The following is a 19,246-nucleotide window of genomic DNA, read 5'->3' on the forward strand; positions in this document are numbered from 1 at the left end:
TGTCTCCGCAGGAGCCGGACGTGGGGAAGCAGGCGCCTCCCGCCCGCCGAGCAGCCCCGGAGCAAACCTTCTCCCGCAACCTCTCCCGCTCCCTCTGCCGCCAAGGCTCAGCATGGCCAGGGGTCAGATCCGTCTCCGCCACGGACCACGTGCATTGGAAGCCGAGAGGCAGTAAGGGGATGACTGGCAAGAACGTTAGATGTTCCTTACGTGTTCCATTTCTTTTTCCAACGTCTCCCATGGTTCACGCTGCCACCTGAAATAACAATTCTCATTTTAGAGATCAGTTTGATTGAGTCAAACAACTCCGACAAATGCCAAATGGGTACATATTTTAATGTGCAAAATACTACGAGAACCTGGGGGGCACCTGGAAAAACCATGGGTCTGGTGGCTGCTGCTCCGACGCTCCCAGTCCGGGTAGTAGAGAGGACGGAGAGCTGACCACTGCTCACGGTTGCTCTGGCCGTGTCCACGCCACGTGCCCAAGGTGCTCAGGAGACACCCAGCTGCCCCAGTCGCAGAGGCCTTCAGCCTTAGAGGAAGGCTCCCAGGGAGCAGAGATACCCCTGCCCCAGATGTGTGACCCTCAAATCGTTTCAGGCCTCCGGAGGGGTTGTTCTGTTGATGATGTTGTGTTAGAAAATGTATCACCGCAAACGCATTAGCCCATCAATACTTACTTACGCTCGTGCAGAAATTTTGCGATACCTCAGAAGGACCAGCGGAGGACGAAGCCGCGCCCGCTTCAACCCGCGCGGCCCCGCCCACCATGGGCCCCGCCCACCTATAGGCCCCGCCCCGCTGCGAGCGCGAGCCCCCGCACGAGGCCCCGCCCCCGGCGTGCGCGCGCCCGGCCGCCGCCACCGCCATTTTGGAGTGACCGGAGCGCCGCCCGCGGCCCGAGCCGGTCCCGAGCCGCCGGTCCGCCGGGCTGAGTCTGTAGGCGCCGTATCCGTGGGCGCCTCGCCCGGCCGGGCCCATGTGCGCGCGGCCCGCCCCAGGCCGCCCGGGCTTCGCCTCCGCCCGCGCCCTGGCCTCCACCCGGGCCTCCGAGGAGCCGCCGCGACGCCCGGCCCGCGGGGCAGGTGAGTGCGGCCGCCCCTCAGAGCCGGCGGTACTAGCTGGCCGGGCCCGGAGGGGCCACCCCGTCAGTGTCCTCATGTCGGCGTCCACCCTCTGCCTGTCGCTGCCCCCTCAGTGTCCACCCCTTTGTCAGCGTCCACGCCCCGCCCGTCGCTGCCGCCGTGATGCTCGCCTTGTCGGCGCCCACCCTTGTCAGCGTCCCCCAGGTCAGTGCCCGCCCCGTCAGTGTCCTCTACAACGGCGTCCACCCCTGACAGTGACGTCGTGTCCGTGTCCACCACCAGTGTCTCCCATGACGGTCCACCCGCACCAGTGACCTCCACTCGTTAGTGCCGCATGTCAGTGCCCTCCCGCCTCCTTTACCCCCTCAGAGTCCCCCAAAGCGGTGTTCACCCCCACCTGTGGTGCCCTTCCAGTCAGTGTCTCCCACATCAGTGACCCCCCCAAGTGCCCTCCTCCCTGTCAGTAACCTCCCCCTAATGTCCTTCCTCCCCCTGTGCTGCCAATGCCCCCAACATCAGTGCCCCCCCAGGCGAGATCCCCCATCAGTCCTCCCAAGATTGTCGGTGTGCCCACTCCCCTCCTCACTCCTTCCTCCCTGACGCCTCTCTGTTAGGCACCCTCCCCGGCAGTGCCCTGACCCACCTGCCAGTGCTACGCCTCGCAGTGCCCTCCAGGGCCGGTCTCCTGCCTGTCATGTGGGACTCTCCGCTGCCCGCTGTCATCAGTCCCCTTAGCCACTCACTGGCTCCTCTCCCTGCTACTGTCCCCTTTCCATTACCATGTGAGCTCATGTGTCTCCAGTCACCTACCCCCATTCTGTCACCCCCGTACCCCTCACAGCCCCATTTCTTCCCTCATCTCATCACCCCTTCCCTTCACACCTGTCACCTTCCCTCATGTACTTTACGGGCCCATTGAATGTCCTCCCACCGTCACCGTGACGTCTTCCACACACCCCCACTTCTGCTTTGTGTCCTTACAGCCTAACTACCTGCATCGTCCACCCACTTGTTACTGACCGCTCCCACTTTGGTACTGGCCCCCTGCCCTGTCACCACCAGCTCGTTCAGCCTGTCACTTCCGCTTAGTTCCTGCATTTCACGGTACCCACTCCCCCATTTTGTCCCTGTACCCACCTGTCTTGTCCTTAGGGCCTTTTCCAGCGTGTTACTCTTTCACCACCTGTCACCTCCCCCCATGGCCTCTTCCTGCCATGCCCTTGGCCTCTCAGTGCCCAGGCCCTCACTGGCACTCTCAGCTGTTCACCTCTTCTTCATGTCCCTTCCTTTCTGGCTTCTCTTCCCTTTTGGCATCTCAAACTGTCACGTCAGCTAAGCTCTGGAAGGCAAGAAGCAGCTGGCTATGAGAAGAGTCGGGGACAGGGACTTCTAGACCCAGGGGGCAGCACATGCAAAGGCCCTGAGGTGGACCTCCAGGAACCTAGATAAGACTGATACGTGGCCAGAGTAAGGAGGAGACACACAAGAGCCTTGGTTGGGGCATTGGCCTTCCAATCATGCTGTTCCTTGCAGGCTGTTGAGTCTGAGTTTGAGGGACCCAGGGTGGAGATTGAGTTGGGGAGGGCCATCAACACCTGAATAGGAGGGGGAGAGACGAGGCATTGGGAGTGAGTGTGTTTGTGGTTTAGACCTTGGTGACGACTGAGGGAGTGATTTTGGAGGTAGAGCTATTGGGACGTGCTGATGGATTAGGAGAGGGGTGTGAGGGGAAGAGAGGACTCGGGATGATTTCTGGGCTCATTGATGGTGTACATGGGTGGACTGGGGCACTTCGGATGCGTGGATGGGGAAGCTGGGGGTGGTGGTGGCAGTTGCAGGGGAGTTGTTTTAGGTTGGAGGCGGAAAGTAAGGCTTTCTCGTGGCTGAAAGTAGTGGGAGAAGTCTGACAAGTTAAAGGGCAGTTAGGGAGAAGGAATCTCGCGGAAGAATCTGGAGCCCAGAGGAGAGGTCAGGCTGCAGGTATACGACCTCAGCACAGGATAATGTTTGAACCCTAGGAGATGGCTGTTTGCACACACACGCAGCAGAACACTTTGATCATTTATTGTGCGCTGCTGTCTTAAATGCTTAATATGAATTATTTAATCCTCACAGGAACCCTAGGGTATAGGAACTATTATTTTACTGTTTTATAGATGAAGAAACTAAGATATACAACAAACAAGTGATAGAGCCAGAATTTGCATCCCAGGCTGGCTGATTCAAGCCTCTCCTCCCCTTTTTCTTTTGGTTAAGGAAAAGGCTAACTTTTAAAGTACTGTTTTTACATTTTTGAATAATAACAGTAATCGATTATGTTTTAGGCACTTTGGTGTTCGTGCACGTATGTGTTCCAATAAAACTTCATTTAGAAAAACAAGCCCAGCCACTTTTTAAAGTAGCTCATTAAAAAAAATAAAGTGCCTCATTTAATCTTTATTACTTTTTTTTTTTTTTTGGCCGCACCGCGCCTTGTGATATCTTAGTTCCCTGACCAGGGATTGAACCTGGGTCCAGGGCAGTGAAAGTCCAAGTCTTAACCACCGGACAGCCAGGGAATTCCTGATTTTTTTTTTAAGAACAAAGTGCTTTACCTTTTGTTAGCTTTGTATTTTCATGAGACATAACATTTTGACATAAAGTGAGTACGTGACTTGTGCAGAATTTACTATAGACCAGAGAGTGAAAACCAGTGCTGAATTCTATATTTTGACATCTAACCCAGTAATCATTTAATTTTTTTTTTTTTTTTGGCCATGCCATGCGGCATGTGGGCTCTTAGTTCCCCTACCAGGGATCGAACCTGCGCCTGCTGCATTGGAAGCCCGGAGCCTTAACCACTGGACCGCCAGAGAAGTCCATTTAATTCTTAAAAACAAGTTAATGAGGTCATTACTCTTAATATTCCTGTTAATATTCATGTGAGAACACTGAGGCGCAAACAAGTAATGTACCCAAGGGTAGCGGTAAATAAATGGGAGAGCCAGGACTCAACTCATGTGGTCAGACTCCAATGGGTGGTTATGCACATGGTAATCTGAACTCAGCATAAAATTCAAAGGACACCAAAATGTGTATCATTCTCACCCTGTCCATCAGCTGTCCTCTTCCTCTTGGAAATCATGTCATGTCCACATACAGCAAGCAGCTCTCTTTTTAACACAGAATGTGCAATCTTTTATTTCTTTAAAAATATTCCACCCTTTAAAAATTATTGAAGAGTATTTTACACCCAATGCAAGGTACAGATCCTAAGTATATAAATTTGATGAATTTTAACAAACGTATACACCCGTGTGTCCATCACTCATGTCAAGATATAGAACATTTCTGTCACCCCTAAAAGTTTTTCTTTGTGTCCCTTTTCAGGTATTAAAGCCATCCTTCAAAATTGCAAGGCAACAATTGTTCTGATTTCTATTTTTACAGATTAATTTTGCACATCCTTGAACGTCATGTAAATGGAGTCATAAAGTATATGCTCTTTTGTGTCTGTCTTCTTTTACTCAGATAATGTTTTTGAAATTTATTGATTTTGATGCCTGTGTCTATAGTTTTATAGTTTGAGTAGTATTCCTTTGTGTGAAAATATTTTTCTTATTGATAGACATTTGGGTTGCTTTCACTTTTTAGCTGTTGTGAATAAAGTCACTGAGTTTATTGTACGTTCTTTTGTGGACATATGTTATATCTTTTGAGTAAATATCTAGGAGTGGAATTGCTGGGTCATAGTTTAGATATATGTTTAATTTGTTTTTAGAAAATGCCAAACAGGGACTTCCCTGGTGGTACAGTGGTTAAGAATCTGCCTGCCAATGCAGGGGACGTGGGTTCGAGCCCTGGTCTCGGAAGATTCCCACATGCCATGGAGCAACTAAGCCCATGTGCCACTACTAAGCCTGCACTCTAGAGCCCAAGAGCCACAACTGCTGAGCCTGCGTGCCACAACTGCTGAAGCCTGCACACTTAGAGCCCATGCTCCGCAACAAGAGAAGCCACCACAATGAGAAGCCTGCACACTGCAATGAAGAGTAGCCCCCACTCACTGCAACTAGAGAAAGCCCATGCACAGCAACAGAGACCCAGTGCAACCAAATAAATTTAAAAAACAAAACAAAACAAAAAATGCTAAACAGTTTTCCAAACTCGTACCGTTTCATACTCCCATCAGTAATGTATGAGAGTTCTAGTTTCTCCACATGCATACCAACTCTTGATATTGTCAGTCTTTCTAATTTTAATTCAGGTCGTAGTGGTATTTCATTATGGTTTTAATAACAGTGGTGAGCAACTTTTCATACGCTTTTTGACCATTTGTGTATCTCTTGCGAAGCGTCAGGTCTTTTGTCCACTTTTTGTTGGATTGTCTTTATTATTCAGTTTTAGAAATTCAAAAAAATATTCTGGTTGTAAGTCCTTTATGATATTTGTGTGTATGTACATACATACATATACAATGAGGGAGTGGGAGGAGGAGAGGAAGTGAGGGGTGAATGTTGTTTCCTATTTTGTGGTTTGCCTATTTGTTTCTTAATGGTATCCTTTTTTTTTTTAAATTTTATTTATTTTTGGCTGTATTGGGTCTTTGTTGCCGTGCACGGGTTTTCTCTAGTTGTGGCGAGTGGGTGCTACTTTTTGTTGCAGTGCATGGGCTTCTCATTGCCTCATTGCCATGGCTTCTTTTGTTGCGGAGCACAGGGCCTAGGTGTGCGGGCTTCAGTAGTTGCAGCATGCGGGCTCAGTAGTTGCGGCACATGGGCCCCAGAGTGCATGAGCTTCAGTAGTTGTGGCACGTTGGCTCAGTAGTTGTGACGGGCTATAGAGTGCAGGCTCAGTAGTTGTGGCACACAGGCTTAGTTGCTCCGCAGTATGTGGGATCTTCCTGGACCAGGGATCGAACCTGTGTCCCCAGCATTGGCAAGCGGATTCTTTTTTTTTTTTTTTTGCGGTACGCGGGCCTCTCACTGTTGTGGCCTCTCCCGTTGCGGAGCACAGGCTCCGGACACGCAGGCTCAGTGGCCGTGGCTCACGGGCCCAGCCGCTCCGCGGCATGTGGGATCTTCCCGGACCGGGGCACGAACCCATGTCCCCTGCATTGGCAGGCGGACTCACAACCACTGCGCCACCAGGGAAGCCCGGCAGGCGGATTCTTAAGCACTGCACCAACAGGGAAGTCCCCCCAATGGTATTTTTTTACGAGCAGAAAATTTTAATTTGGATGAAGTCAAAATTGGTCAATATTTTATTTTTACGTTTTTTATGTGTTGTAAGACAATTGTGCCTGTACCAGAATTGTGAAGATACTGTCCAATGTTTTGTCTTTGTAGAAGCTTTATAGTGGTAGCTTTTGTATTCAGGTTTATGATTCCTCTTTTTATTTTTTTTTTAAACAATATTTACTTATTTATTTTTGTATTTATTTATTTGGCTGCGCCGGGTCTTGTATTTATTTATTTATTTGGCTGCGGCATGTGGGCTCTTAGTTGCGGCATGCAGGATCTAGTTCCCCGACCAGGAATCAAACCCAGGCCCCCTGCATTGGGAGCATGGGGTCTTAACCACTGGACCACCAGGGAAGTCCCGCTCTTTTTCTTTTAAACAGCTTTATTGAGATACAAATGACGTATAATAAACTACACGTTTAAAGTGTAAAATTTTATAAGTTTTGACATATGTGTACACCTGTGAAATCATCACCACAGTCAAGATAGGGAATGTATCCATCGTTTCTCAAATTTCTTAATGCCCCTTTGGATCCCTCCTTCCCACTCTTTTTTGCCCCTCCACGTCCAAGCAAATACTGATCTCCTTTATGAATGATCTATCTTGCATGATTTTTTGTGTGAGGTGGAAAAAGTGTACATTTTTTTCCCCGTATGAGTTACACAATCATTCTAGCATCGTTTGTTGAGAACTCTTTTTCCTCCTTTAAATTGCATGGGAGCCTTCGTTATAAATTAATTGAACATGTGTATGCAGGCTTATTTCTGGGCTTTTTGTTATGTTCCATTGGTCTATATTTCTATCCTGTGCCAACACCATGCTGTCTTAATGTCTGTAATTTTATGGTCAGTCTGGAAATCAGGTAGTGTGAGACCTCCACCTTTATTCCTGTGCAAAATTATCTTGCCAGTTTTAGAATAAGCTCTTCAATTTGGATAGGAATTTTTGCTGGAGGTTGGTTGGGATTACTTTTTTTTTTTTTTTAACCAATCACTTGTATTTATTTCAGGACATAATATACTATTTTGACCCATGGACGCTACTAAACTATAATCCTGTTAAATATCTATAGGATATTTTATTTTTGTAAAGATAGGTCTTTAAAAAAAAAGAGATTAATAACATATCAAAATTAGATTGAAAACATAGGTCATTGCTTTCATTCTTTGTCCTAGTGTTAAAGATGTTACAAAGACACACAGAATATCACCTGGCTGGTCTCTTTTGGGGAAGCTATATTCAAATTGACAAAAAGTACCCCTACATTTACAGACACAGCTGTTGTCCAAGGGGTCTTTCTCTGATTTTAGCAAAGAAAAACAGTCCAGGGGCTTCCCTGGTGGTGCAGTGGTTGAGAATCTGTCTGCCGATGCAGGGGACATGGGTTCGAGCCCTGGTCTGGGAAGATCCCACATGCTGCGGAGCGACTGGGCCCGTGAGTCACAATTACTGAGCCTGCGCATCTGGAGCCTGTGCTCTGCAACAAGAGAGGCCGCGATAGTGAGAGGCCTGCGCATCACGATGAAGAGTGGCCCCCGTTTGCCACAACTAGAGAAAGCCCTCGCACAGAAACGAAGACCCAACACAGCCATAAATAAATAAATAAAATTTAAAAAAAACCAAAAAAAGAGTCCAAATTGTATTCTTTATACTAGGTGATTTAACTAGTATATACCATGTTTGGCACATGGCATTATTTTTCTCCTACTGGAACAAGTTCTTGTTTTCTCAAAGCCTTTCCCCAGCTTCTCTAAAATTAAGCTTAAATGTTCATTTCAAGCCTTCAAAGTAAAATGGTATCCTCATGTATACATGTACCAGGTTGGTATATTCATATCTATCCTTTCCAGTAGCAGGCTAAGCAAAGACATGCGTTTAGAGCTGCATTAATGTATTAAAGCAAAAGACAGCCCAACTTAATATCAAGAGAAATTGTGACCTTCCATGTAGTGCTTGACAGAGAAAACACTGATTTTGGCACATTATCGTATTTTATTCAAGTAGAAGTCTGCTTACACATGGTCCAAGAACACCCAAATAACAAAGCAAAGATTGGTCTTCAAACATAGCCAATGATGCCACGCTTGCCTATGATCTCGCCAACATAAAACCACATCCACATCTCAGTGGCCACCAAACCATTCAGTAGAGCTTCCTTAACTGTTAGCTGTTTGAAGCTACCAGTTTGAGCACTATTGATAATTTTTTTCAAGCTTTGAATAGCTGTAGGGATCTCAGCAGGGGTTGGAGGAACCAGCTCAACCTTGGCATAGTGCCAGAATGTGGCCAGTCAAGGCTTCAGAGGCTTCGAGTAAGTCACAGCAGTGCTGACCAGCGCCACGGCTTTCTCCGCGAGGTTACGGACAAACTGGGCCATGGTTCCATGATGGAAAGCCCGCCGTGCCGACTGCGGTTGGGATTACATTGAATCTATAGATCACTTTTAGAATTGAGTTATTAACTTTGAGTCTTCTGTGCAAATGGTATCTCTCTCCATTCATTTAAATTTTCCTTAATTTTTCTCAGCAACGTTTTGTAATTTTCAGTGTGAAAAGTACACTTTTTTCATTAAGTATGTTTGTAGGTACTTGATATTTTTGATGTTTAAAATACTTTTATATTGTTTTTCAACTACTTGTTTTTTTAATAAGTATTTTTAAAAATACTTATTTATTTATTTTATTTTGGCTGCACCGGGTCTTAATTGTGGCACGTGGCATCTTAGTTGCGACATGCGGGATCTTTTAGTTGCAGCATGCGGGCTTCTTAGTTGCGGCATGTGGATTCTTAGTTGTGGCATGCATGAGGGATCTAGTTCCCCGACCAGGGATCAAACCCAGGCCCCCTGCATTGGGAGCTCGGAGTCTTGTCCACTGGACCACCAGGGAAGTCCCTCAACTACTTAATGTACAAAAACAGTTGGTTTATGTATACTTATCATGTATCTTACAACTTTGCTCAATTCACTTATCAGTTCTCATGGTAGGTTTTTATATTCCTTTGTGTTTTCTGTCTATATAATCATATCATCTGTGAATAAAGACAGTTTTTCTTTCCAATTATTATGCCTTTTATTTGTTTTTCTTTGTAGTACCAGCTAGAACCTCTAATACAATGTTGAATGGAAGTGGTGATAGTGGGTCTTCATTGGTTGAGGAGGTTGCTTTCTGGTTCTATTTTATGGAAAGTTTTTACCATGAAGGGGTGTTGGAGTTTGTCAAATGCCTTTTCTACATTTGTTGGGATGATTATTTGGTTTCTGTCCTTTATCCTATCAATATGATGTGTTGTATTAATTAATTTTCAGATGTTAAAGCACCTTTGCATTCTTAGGATAAATCCCCTTAGTGTGGGGTGTATAATCCTTTTTAAATGTGGCTGAGGGGGAATTCCCTGGCAGTCCAGTGGTTAGGGCTCCGCGCTTCCTTTGCAGGGGGCACAGGTTCAATCCCTGGTCAGGGAACTAAGGTCCCACATGCCGTGTGGCACAGCCAAAAAACAAAACAAAAAAAAGTGGCTAGGGCTTCCCTGGTGGCGCAGTGGTTGAGAGTCCACCTGCCGATGCAGGGGACACGGGTTCGTGCCCCGGTCCGGGAAGATCCCACATGCCGCGGAGCGGCTGGGCCCGTGAGTCATGGCCGCTGAGCCTGGGTGTCTGGAGCCTGTGCTCCGCAATGGGAGAGGCCACAACAGTGAGAGACCCGCATACCGCAAAAAAAAAAAAAAAAAAAAAGTGGCTAGATTTGGTTTACTAGTGTTTTGTTAAGGATTTTTGCATATATTATATATATTCATGTGATATTTGTGTATGACCTTTTTTCCCCGTATGATATCTTTTTAAAAAAATTTTTTTAAATTTATTTTTGGCTGTGTTGGGTCTTTGTTGCTGTGCGCGGGCTTTCTCTAGTTGCGGCGAGTGGGGGCTACTCCTCGTTGCAGTGCATGGGCTTCTCATTGCGGTCGGTGGCTTCTCTTGTTGTGGAGCACAGGCTCTAGGCATGTGGGCTTCAGTAGTTGTGGCACACGAGCTCAGTAGTTGTGGCTTGCGGGCTCTAGAGCACAGGCTCAGTAGTTGTGGCGCATGGGCTTAGCTGCTCCGGGGCATGTGGGATCTTCCCAGACTAGGGCTTGAACCTGTGTTGGCAGGTGGATTCTTAACCACTACGCCACCAGGGAAGTCCCTCCCGTATGATATCTTTTGTTTTGGTATCAGGGTATTACCGGCCCCAGAGAGTGAGTTGGGAAGGTCTTCATTTCTTTTCGTAGATTGGATTTCTGTATGGGATCATATTCCTTTGGCTTGAAGCACTTCCTTCAGTATTTTGCATGTTGTGGGTATACTGGGGACAGAATCACTCAACTTTTGTTTGTCTGAAAAAGTCTTCATTTGCCCTTCAGTTTTGAAGGATATTTTTGCTGGATAATTCTAGGTTGACAGCTTTTTTTCCCAGCACTTCGAAAAAGTTATTCTGTTGTCTTTTAGTTTCTGTTGTTTCTGATGGGGAATCAGCTATCATTCTTACTTTTGTTTACCTGATACACTTTTTCCTGCTGTGTTTAAGATGTATATTTATTTATTTATTTATTTTTTGCGGTACGCGGGCCTCTCACTGTTGTGGCCTCTCCCGCTGCGGAGCACAGGCTCCGGACGTGCATGCTCAGCGGCCATGGCTCACGGGCCCAGCCGGTCCGCGGTATGTGGGATCTTCCCGGACTGGGGCACGAACCCATGTCCCCTGCATCGGCAGGCGGACTCTCAACCACTGCGCCACCAGGGAAGCCCCCTGTATATTTATTTTTATTAAATAAATTCTTTATTAAAAACTTTTCAATTTGGCTATAATCTTCTAGGTGTGCTGTTTTTGTGTTTATCTTTCTTGGGTCTGTGGGTTGATGTATTTAATCAACTTTGGAAACTTTTTGGCCATTGCCTCTTAAATAATTCTTTTGCCTCATCATCTGTCTTCTCTCGGGACTCCAATAAAATAAAATATATTTTATTTTAATATTTATTTATTTAGGCTGCTCTGGGTCTTAGTTGCAGCACACAGGATTTTTTTTTTTTTTTTAGTTGCAGCCTGTGGACTCTTAGTTGCAGCATTCAAACTCTTAGTTGTGGCGTGCATGTAGGATCTAGTTCCCCAACCAGGGATTGAACCCGGGCCCCTTGCATTAGGCATGTGGAGTCTTACCCACTGGACCACCAGGGAAGTCCCTCCAGTGATATCTATTTTAGATTGTTTGATGATGTCCCACAGGTTTCGAATGTGTTGGTATTTTCAAAATTCTTCTTTCTCTCTTTGTTTACATTTGTATATTTTCTTTTCATCTGTTTTCAAATCCCCTGCTTTTCTTTGTGCTCATTCGGTTATTTATTCCATCCAGTGACATTTTAATTTCAGATACCGTATTTATTTATTTATTTACTTTTGAGGTACACGGGCCCCTCACTGTTGTGGCCTCTCCCGTCGCGGAGCACAGGCTCCAGACGCGCAGGCTCAGCGGCCATGGCTCACGGGCCCAGCCGCTCCGCGGCATGTGGGATCTTCCTGGACCGGGACACGAACCCGTGTCCCCTGCATTGGCAGGCGGACTCTCAACCACTGTGCCACCAGGGAAGCCCTCAGATACTGTATTTTTCAGTTCCAGAATTTCCTTTTGGTTCTTCTTTCAAGTTTGCATTTCCCTGCTAATATTCTCCACCTGTTCATTTCTTCTGTTCCCTTTTCCTAAAATTTTAAAAAATATTTATAATTGCTGTTTTGACATTTTCATCTGCCAGTTCCAATGTATGGTCATTTTTGGTTCCTGTAGATTGTTTTTTCTCTTGATCATGGGTAATATTTTTCTTCTTTGAACGTGTAATAATTTTTTATCGCAAAATGGACATTGTAGATAGTATACTCTAGAAACTCTGTTTTAGGCTGTCTTTCCTTAAAGAGTGTTGAGTTTTGTTAGGGCAGGCTGTTAAATGACTGGAAGGTGATCTCTATCCTGTAGGAGCTTTTCTAGGGTAGATCTGTTTTGGCTTTTTACTAAGTTTTAGGGCATAGCTTTTAATTCTGGAACATCGTTTTTACTCCTAAGGCATGGCCTTTCTGGGGTTTTAATAGACAACCTTTCTAGTTTGGCAGAACTTAAACTCCAGGGTCTGTCTCCACTGTACTGGACGGTTGCTGAACCTTGGCTCAGGTCTTTCACCTCACATAGCTGTTTTCAGATATTTAAAGTATATCGTGTTGACTTGTTGCAAGTATACAATTAACTAGTTAATTGTCACAGCTAGAGCTACATATATAAACATACACATATACATTTGGTGAGAACAGTTAAGCTTCGTCATAGCAAATTTCAATGCATTGTTGTTAGCTGTAGTCACCATATTCTTTTTTTTTTTTTTTTTTTGCGGTACGTGGGCCTCTCACTGTTGTGGCCTCTCCCGTTGCGGAGCACAGGCTCAGCGGCCATGGCTCACGGGCCCAGCCGCTCCGCGGCATGTGGGATCCTCCCGGACCGGGGCACGAACCCGTGTCCCCTGCATCGGCAGGTGGACTCTCAACCACTGCGCCACCAGGGAAGCCCAATCACCATATTCTTATATCCGATCCTCAGACCTTCTTCATCTTATAGCTGAATGTTTGCTCCCTTTTACCAACCTCTCCCTGCACCCTCCTGCCCCCTGGCCTCTTTTCTACTCTCTATTTCTTTGAGTTTGACCTATTTTTCTGCTTGGTTTCTTGGTGTCTCATCCCACCACATGCTGTTTAGGAGTCAGCCAAGGATTTGGGAGGAATTTAATGTAGGTTTGGGGGGGCTCCCTTTTCTGATTTTCCTGTTTGATTTTCAGCCATGCTGGTAGCCCTGAACTCTGGCCTCTTTCCTCCTTGCTCTCCTTCTGACAGAGATCGTGTTCCCTCCAGTTTCTGCATGTTCTTGATTGGTCTCCGGTACCTCCAAATACTTGTTTTTATTTTTTATTTTTTAAAATTAATTAATTTATTTTGGCTGCATCGGGTCTTCGTTGCCACACGCGGGCTTTCTCTAGTTGTGTCGAGCTGGGGCTACTCTTTGTTGTGGTGCACGGGCTTTTCATTGTGGTGGCTTCTCTTGTTGTGGAGCACGGGCTCTAGGCATGTGGGCTTCAGTAGTTGTGGCATGTGGGCTCTGGAGCGCAGGCTCAGTAGTTGTGGCGCACAGGCTTAGTTGCTCCGTGGTGTGTGGGATCTTCCCGGACCAGGGCTCGAACCTGTGTCCCCTGCGTTGGCAGGTGGATTCTTAACTACTGTGCCACCAGGGAGGTCCTAAATATACTCTTAAAATAATGCATTACTTATAGTTATGTAAGTAGTAAAAGAATGAAGTTATGGATACTGCGAATTAATGATTATCTCTGTGGATAAAGGGAGTTGAATAGGTTGTCAATTCTTCAGTGTATTAGAAACAATTTATTTTTTTTTAAAGTAGGCGGCATATGTGAGCAAATGGTAACATTTATTAAATCCCAATACATGGATATTTGTTATATTCTTCTCTGGACTTTTTTATATTTTAAATTTTTTCATAATTCAGAATAAATAAAAATATGTAAAACTAGATAATTATAGTGTGTTGATTCTCTGGAAGTGCTCTTGTGAGAGCACTGAGGAAGGACTCAGTGACCTGACAGAAGTGGTTTTTGGTGAATTTCGGACTTGAGGAGCAGACAGGAATTTGCCAGGTAGGAAGATGTGACGAAGGGTTTTCCAGGCAGAGGGGACCCAGGTGCCAAGGCGTCAGCTGTATTTAAGAAGCAGCATATTTAAGAAGCAGTGGGTGCTGGTGTGGTTGGGGAGGTGGGTGGGGATGAGGAAAGAGAACTGAGACTGTGTTGAGTGGTGGCCCCACTTAGCGTGGCCTGGTCGAGGCTTCCAGTGTGCCCTCTGTTCCCTTTTCCTCTTTTTCTGCCTTTTTTTGGATTAAGAGTATATTTATGATTCTGTTTGGGTCTTCGTATATCTCTCATGTCTCTAACACGTCTAATATTTCCTCTAGGTTTTTGAACATACGGAGTACGGTTACAACAGCTGCTTAACTGTCCTTGTCTATTAATTTTATCATCTGTGTCTTTTCTAGGTTGATTATGGTTTGTGTTTTCCTGCTTCCTTGCATGTCTGGTCATTTTTGATTGGATGCCAAGACACTGTGACTTTTATCTTGTTGGATGCTGGGTATTTTTGTATTTCTATAAATATTCTTGACCTTTGTTCTGGAATGTTGTTAAATTACTCAGAAACAGTTTGATTCTGTGGGTCTGGCTTTTAGGCTTTGTTAGGTGGGACCAGAGTAATGTTGAGTCCAGTGTTGAGTCACTTTGCCCCACCACTGAGGCAAAAGTCTACTGAGTACTTTGTCCAATGCCCCGAAATTAGGAAATTTTCCACTGTGACTGGGAGGAAGAGTAACTCTCCTTGGCCCCGTGTGAAATTGGAGGGTGGTTCCCACTAATCCCTGGCTTGGATGCCTTTCTTACACACTTCCGTTGATCAGTACCTGGCTGGAGCCCACAGATCCTCAGCGCTGTCTACGACTCTGTCCCTTCCAGTGCTCTGCCTGTGGACTCTAGCGCCTTGGCCTTCCTGGACTCCCAGTGCTGTTTCTTCGCCTCGGGGGACTGCTGGACCCCACCTGGTGTCTCTGCTGTTACCCAGAACTACTTGTCAGGCAGGAGGCTGGGCAGTTAAAGGGCTCCTCTTGTTTCCCTCCTGTCAGGGATCACTGTTCGTCACTGCAGGATAGCCAGTGTCTTGAAAACCATTTCATTTGTAAATCTCGTCCCTGTTATTTCGTCTTGGCCAGAAGCAAAAGTATCAAAAACAGGTATTTGAATGAAGGTATTAGGAAGCATAGAAGATAGTGATGGGACCTATGAGAATGCTGACCCCTTTCTAGTTCGGGATGCCTGGGTGGGAGAGCAGAGGTGGCCTTACCTGGGTGGACATGAAGGGAATTCATGTATTTAGGGAAGGAGGTGGGGATAGGGCTTGGGAGAAAGGTGTCACAGGAGAACCAGGCTACAGAATGAGATCCTGAGGGCCTGCTGAGAAGAAGAACCCACGGGGTCTGGGCTGGAGGACACTGGTGACAGAACGCTCGTACCTGCAGTGGGAGGACGTGGGAGAGGGTGACGCTGCCAGGGAGTGCAAGCACGGGGAGGATGCTCAGAATTTGTGCCCGCTGAGGAGAAGGTGTCACTCATTCCCTGGCTGCGTGTCCGCTGTGATGTCCCGGCTGCTTCGGGTTTCCTCCAGCTCAGACTAAGTAGAATTGGTTAAGAACATGTATGTTATAGAAGCACTGGTTCAAAGTCAGAATGTAGAGGTCTTAGGGCCCTTACAGAGATACTTCCTTATTTTGAAACTGTGTATAAAGTGCTGAAAAGCCAATTTTGAATTATTTAGCTTAATAATTTTGAAATGTTAGATGTGCCAACTTTAAAAGTAAAACAGCCAGTTATTTTACCAGCAAAATGGGTTTCTTTGGGAATAGCAGAGAGTTGCAATTCAGCACAAGCAAGCAATAGCAAAAGCCATAGGCAGGTCTCACGAACAAAGCAGAGGAAGGTTACTTTGTAGAGAAAAAGGAGGAAGTTGGGAGGGGCTATTTTGAACAAAAGTCCATTGGAGGAAAGTGAGAGTTCAGGGTGGTGATGGTTTCTCACTGGCTGAGTTGCTGGGCAAATGGGAAACCTTCCTCCATGGGGGTCTGTGGTTGAGGCTGAGTAGCAGTGGGTGAGGGCTCCCCTTCTGGCCTCCTGACTCTATTGTAAAGGAAGTTTCCTTTGTTCCGTTTCACAGATGTAAAAAGATTTTCCTATTTTAGGAGATAACACTGACTTATTCCTGGCTTAGTAGCACAACTTCGAGTGCCTTTTTTTTTGCTTGACTTTTATATGAAATTTTAAAATACACAAATGTACAGAAAACATAATGAACACCCACGTACTCATCTCCCAGCTTTATCAGTGATTGGTACTTTGCCAGTTATTATTATTATTTTTTAATCTGTCCCTTTTTCTCTCACACTTTTTTTTTTAATGTTGTGAACTGTCTATTTTTTTAAAAAACATCATTATTGGAGTATAATTGCTTTACAGTGTTGTGTTAGTTTCTGCTGTATAATAAAGTGAATCAGCTATATACATACGTATATCCCCACATCCCCTCCCTCTTGCGTCATATCCCCACATCCCCTCCCTCTTGCATCTCCCTCTCACCCTCCTTATCCCACCCCTCTAGGTGGTTACAAAGCACTGAGCTTATTATCTCCCCGTGCCATGCAGCTGCTTCCCAGTAGCTATCTATTTTACGTTTGGTAGTGTATATATGTCAGTGCCATTCTCTAACTTCGTCCCAGCTTACCCTTCCCCCTCCCCATATCCTTAAGTCCATTCTCTATGTCTGTGTCTTTATTCCTGCCCTGCCCCTAGGTTCTTCAGAACCATTTTTCTTTTTAGATTCCATATATATGTGTTAGTATGTGGTATTTGTTTTTCTCTTTCTGACTTAACTTCACTCTGTATGACAGACTCTAGGTCCATCCACCTCACTACAGATAACTCAATTTCGTTTCTTTTTATGGCTGAGTAATATCTCTCTCACACTTTTAAAATTTGTTTGGTTCTTGTGTTTCGGTGGAGTGTTTTAAAAGTAAATCCAAGAAATAATGTCATTTCATCCATGAATACTTCACTTTTTCTCTCTAACAGATAAGCGAAGTTTTTATTTTTAAAAACATAGTGGTCATGTCACTTTTACAACTAAGAGATTTACAGTAATGCCTTAATACCATCTTATACCAGTCCATATTCAGATTTCCCCAATAGCTTCAAAAATATACTCTTCGAGTTGATTCATTTTAATTGGACCCAAACAAGATCTAAATATTATATTTGATGATTAGGTCTCTTAGGGCTCTTATATTCTAGAACAGTCACCCCTCCTATTGCTAAAGTATAATTTTCAAAAGGTAAAATCATTGGGCTTCCCTGGTGGCACAGTGGTTAAGAATCCACCTGCCAGTGCAGGGGACACGGGTTCGAGCCCTGGTCCGGGAAGATCCCACATGCCACGGAGCAGCTTAGCCCGTGCGCCACAACTGCTGAGCCTGCGCTCTAGAGCCTGCAAACCACAACTGCTGAAGCCTGCACGCCTAGAGCCCGTGCTCCGCAACGAGAAGCCAACTGCAATGAGAAGCCCGCGCACCGCAGCGAAGAGTAGCCCCCACTCGCCGCAACTAGAGAAAGCCCGCGCACAGCAACGAAGACCCAATGCAGCCAAAAAAATAAATTAAAAAAAAATTAATTTTTTTAGAAAAAGGTAAAATCATGACTTCCATGCAAATACAGAACGAACAGTCCTGTGCTCTGCTGGTCTGTGTTGTTTTTTTTAAAATAAATTTATTTATTTAATTTTTTAATTTTTTTGTCTGCGTTGGTTCTTCGTTGCTGCACGCAGGTTTTCTCTAGTTGTGGTGAGCTGGGGCTGCTCTTCGTTTTGGCGCGTAGGCTTCTCATTGCGGTGGCTTCTCTTGTTGCAGAGCACGGGCTCTAGGCGCGTGGGCTTCAGTAGTTGTGGCACATGGGCTTAGTTGCTCTGCGGCATGTGGGATCTTCCCGGGCCAGGGCTCGAACCCGTGTCCCCTGCATTGGCAGGCAGATTCTTAACCACTGCGCCATCAGGGAAGCCCCCTGGTCTGTGTTTTTGTTGCATGCCTTGAAGTCAGTCCTTTCGCCAAGGAGTGCTAGTCACGTTATTTGGAAATGGTGTTAGGGATCACACCTGGAGCACTTTGGAGCACTTTTCTTCTAGAAGTTGTGATGGATCATCAGTGAGCCGTCCAGTCATCTTGTGACCGGGATATGTGTCTCTTGATAGTTATAGTGTGTAGGCATGAAACTAGACAACTTCACAGAGGTCCTTCTCATGTCCTTAAATTCCAACCATTGAGTTAGTTAACCAGATTTAAAGTGGGTGTGTATCATTGGTACCAATGTCTGTAGAACAGGCATGGACAAGGGAGTTTTTAGATCCTTAATCATGAAATGTTCTGATAATTTAAATACTGAGTAAAGCTAATGATTTTGTTTTCCTTTTCCCTATCACTTTGGTGAGTTAACTTTACAGAAGTAGAACTTAAAATAAGTTTTTTTCCTCTTATTTTTCAGGTGAGGAGATTATAAGTCTACTGAATGAAAAAATTTTTCTTAAAGTTGCATATACTCCAAGAGAAAATCCCAAATGTTTTTATATTTTGCCTAAATACAAAATTTAAACAAGGAGTTTCCCCAGAAGGTAAGATAATTGTTTTTGATTCTGTTTTATTGTGTAATTTATGCAAATATACTGTATAAGGGGACATTCGAAGATGGATGACAGCACGAATTTTAGTTTTGAAGATGTGCATATAGTGTCCTGACTTTTAGGGATTCTTGACCCTCCTGTGTCTGGTTTTGAGATGCTGTGTTGTGGAAAAGTTACTTGGTCTCTCCAAGCCAAAGGGTAATCCAAATAAAACAGGGACAGTCATGCATATGTAGTGAGGAACATGCTGTGTCTCACCCGTGGGGAATAGGTGAGATAGGCTTATATGTGTCATGGCCGCCATCAGAACACATTCCAAGTAGAAGCTGAAAAGGGGGGGAGGGGCTTGTGCCTCCAGCTGTAGTAGCTGCCCCTAAAAGGTTTGCCCATTGCAATCTGATTAGATGCTGGATAAATTACAGTAGGTGCAACTTCCTGGGAGCACTTCGGTGCTTAAAAATTAAGCTAACTCTTCAAAAGCCAAAAGAGAAAAAGAAAAGAAAAGAAACAGTGAGTATTATGATAGCACTCTTTTGCCCCTTGCTGAAGAGAAGATAAATCCTTTTCAGAGCAAAGCATACTCAGTGTAGGCCCTCG

At 45.4% G+C, this 19,246-nt stretch overlaps 1 protein-coding gene and 1 pseudogene across 2 annotated transcripts in view; one reads left to right on the plus strand and one right to left on the minus strand.

Moving 5' to 3' along the window:
- The first annotated feature begins 869 nt into the window (after positions 1 to 869).
- The window catches only part of PPP6R2 (protein phosphatase 6 regulatory subunit 2), an 84,967-nt gene continuing 66,590 nt past the window's right edge, over positions 870 to 19,246 (plus strand). For both annotated transcript variants that reach the window (XM_067698513.1, XM_067698515.1), the window contains exons 1-2: positions 870 to 1,088; positions 18,514 to 18,640. The gene's annotated coding sequence lies outside the window, so the exon portion shown is untranslated. The remainder of the gene's footprint in view (positions 1,089 to 18,513; positions 18,641 to 19,246) is intronic.
- Positions 7,941 to 8,692, minus strand: LOC137202643 (ATP synthase subunit g, mitochondrial pseudogene; annotated as a pseudogene).

The sequence above is a fragment of the Pseudorca crassidens genome, chromosome 11, assembly GCF_039906515.1.
Source record: "Pseudorca crassidens isolate mPseCra1 chromosome 11, mPseCra1.hap1, whole genome shotgun sequence".
Lineage (NCBI taxonomy): Eukaryota > Metazoa > Chordata > Mammalia > Artiodactyla > Delphinidae > Pseudorca > Pseudorca crassidens.